This window comes from Phascolarctos cinereus, unplaced genomic scaffold (genome assembly GCF_003287225.1).
Source record: "Phascolarctos cinereus isolate Bilbo 61053 unplaced genomic scaffold, phaCin_HiC Scaffold_726;HRSCAF=1367, whole genome shotgun sequence".
Classification (NCBI taxonomy): Eukaryota; Metazoa; Chordata; class Mammalia; order Diprotodontia; family Phascolarctidae; genus Phascolarctos; species Phascolarctos cinereus.
Genome location: NW_027556098.1, coordinates 295754167 through 295756993, shown reverse-complemented (window position 1 = coordinate 295756993; position 2827 = coordinate 295754167). Strand labels below are relative to the sequence as shown.

The 2827-nt window shown below is 44.5% G+C and overlaps 1 pseudogene; it reads left to right on the top strand.

The window, feature by feature from the left end:
• The first annotated feature begins 365 nt into the window (after positions 1-365).
• On the top strand, positions 366-1014 carry LOC110214987 (dual specificity protein phosphatase 15 pseudogene; annotated as a pseudogene).
• Positions 1015-2827: the final 1813 nt, after the last annotated feature.

The following is a 2827-nucleotide window of genomic DNA, read 5'->3' as shown; positions in this document are numbered from 1 at the left end:
AATGGATGATAAAAAAATAATGGAAGATGAAATCAGAACATAGAATGTTTAATCTAGAGCAGGCAAACAGATATTTGTTTACTTACATGAGACAAACTATATGCTTTTCTTTTTTTTGCTAAGAAGTAATAGCTGTTCCAAAGGAATACAATCTTTGCCGTCATTTCAAATCAAAACATTCTAACTTAAGTAAATTGGACACCAATGAAAAACAAATTAAGGTGTTGAAATAGTTGAAAAATCTCAGTGGGGAACAATGGATTTTCTAGAAAGTAAACTCAGAAAATGAGGCACCTACTAAGGTTCATTGGCTGGAGACTGATTAGGAGTAGGAGGCAGGGGCAGCCAGCTGGCCTGCAAGGACCATGGGGAATGGCATGAACAAGGTTCTTCCTGAACTCTATCTGGGCATCTTCATTGATGCCAAAGACCCAGAACAGAAAAGCAGGAATAAAATTACGTACATCATCTCCATCCATGAGTCCCCCCAGCCCTTGCTGCAGGACATCATGCATCTTCAAATCCCAGTGCCTGATACCTCTGAAATCCTTATTAAGAAGCAATTCAAAGACTGCATCAATTTCATCCACTACTGTCACCTCAGTGGAGGGACCTGCCTCGTGTGGTACTTCGTGAGCATCTCCCAAAGTGCCACCATTGTATCAGCCTGTGTGATGACAGTGTTAGGGACTGGGCTGGTGCCAGGTTCTAGGGGCAGTAAAAGTGGTCCTCTCCATTGCCAATCCCAACCCAGTCTTCAAGCAACAGTTGAAAGAATATGACTATGGCAACACCCAGAAGCTTCACAAGCAATTAGAGAGTCTATTCAATGTTGAAGAGGAGATCTGGGCCTATGCAAATGCAGCCAAGAGACTGCGTTGAGCAGTGCTGAGGATAGGTACCCTGCAGAAACTGAAGCTACTTCAAGAGGTCTGGAGACCTTTTCCTCTTCTCACCCAAGTCACGCAGACTTTCTCCTGCATCGGCAGGTCTGTCTGGGAAAGGGAGAAGTGACAGCTCTGTTATGTCCAGACCCTTATTTACAGAGCTGAATTGGGTAAGAGTCAGGCTTAGGACCCAGGAGCATCAAGACAGAGAACTGGAACGATGGACAAGATCAGGCTACACCAGGGACACACAACTGGGAGTGGCTTTGTACTTTGGGCTGGCACAGATATTCCTGCCTACCCTGAAGAAGAGCAGACCATTCCTGTGCTTGCTGGCTATGTCTATTCCTGATGATGGTTTCTCCTTCCCACCTATTTGTGTCTCTCCCCTGTCTTTTGTCTCCCATTTGTCTCTATATTTCTGTTGGTTGCCGCTGCCTCCTAAGTTCCATAGGATCCAAAGGAAGGTCCTAGTCTTCCTCACCCCATAAAAGATGGTCCTGGATCTGAGCTTCTGGACCATGCCACCTGATTCCCTGGGTCCCACACATCTGGGTCTGGTGTCTGTGAGTCTGTCTCCTGCTTACATCTGTCTCTGTGTCTGGTCTGATGAGGTCCTGCTGCAGGAGGTGCCTTAGCTCCTGGAGAGACCCAGTCTGCCTGGACCAACTGAGCCCCTGTCTTACTAAGGAAAGGAGCTCCTAAGATTTGGAGCTGGATAAGACCTTGGAGATAAGATCATCCAGTCCCACCTCTTCATTTTGCAAATAGGGATCCTGGAGCCCAGAGAAGTAAAGAGATAGTAAAAGATAGTCCAAGATAATAAATGGCAGAGGCCAATTCTAATGCAGCTCCTTGACTCCAGATTTAGAGCTCAGAGACAGCATCCCTGGGGGAATGTTCATCAGGCTAGGTTTGATATGTGGGCCCATGGGCAAAGGAAGAGAGGCTGAAAATGGGGTTTCAAGGGGGTAATAAGATTAAAAACAGATTGAGAATGTACTGGTAGCCAATGAGGAGCTTTCTCTTGGTATTACAGGTTGTTATCCCCATTTTACAGGTGAGAAAATAGTCTGAGAGAGGTTAAATTACTCACATATAACTAGTCAATGTCAAAAGCAAGACTTGAATACTTGCCTTCCCTGATACTTTTACCACTATACTACACTACCTTAATTCACTGAAGGGGAAACTGAGGCCAGAAAAAGGAAGGGGCTTGCCCAAAGTTAGAACCAAAGCCAAGTTGAAGCTTTTTTTCTGACTTCAAATTTAGAGTTCTTGGAGACTCCTAGGAACACCAGTCTGGTCTCCAACCTCTTTCTAATCACCACCTCAGGTGGAGACTGGGAGGCAATGCATAAAACAAATTAGATCTTTTGGGGACTTTTTGGGAAGAGGATTTCCTACAGCAGAGGCTGAGCTAGTAACTAATGGGGCCCCAGATCATGCCTTAGAGTTGCCCAGGATTCCCGAGCACCACACAGTATACTGAAACTAGTCCAACCCCTGACAGTGAGCCCCCAACCTTCACAGCTCTCATTCCTCTGAGCAGTCATCATCACTGAACCTCACCCTTAGTCATAGAATCCCCTTTCCCCTGCTCAAAAACCTTATAATTTCACCAAGCACTTCAATTTATTTTGTTTTAAAAAAAATAATGTTTGATGCTTTTGACATCACAGTCATTTCGGAATGTCCTCCTTCATTCCTTCCCACCTTTCTATCACTTAATGTGATCTCTCATGAAAAAGAAAAACAGTTAACAAACCCAGCCAATACAATGACCTTGTCTGGCACTGTATGCAACATTCTTCCTTGATAGTCCCCTATATCTCTACAGAAAAAAGGGAGGTGCTGCCTCATCTAGTCTTGGAGCCAAGATTAGTCATTACAATTATACAGAATTGGGCTTCATTTTAATGGGGGGTTTTGTTTGTTTA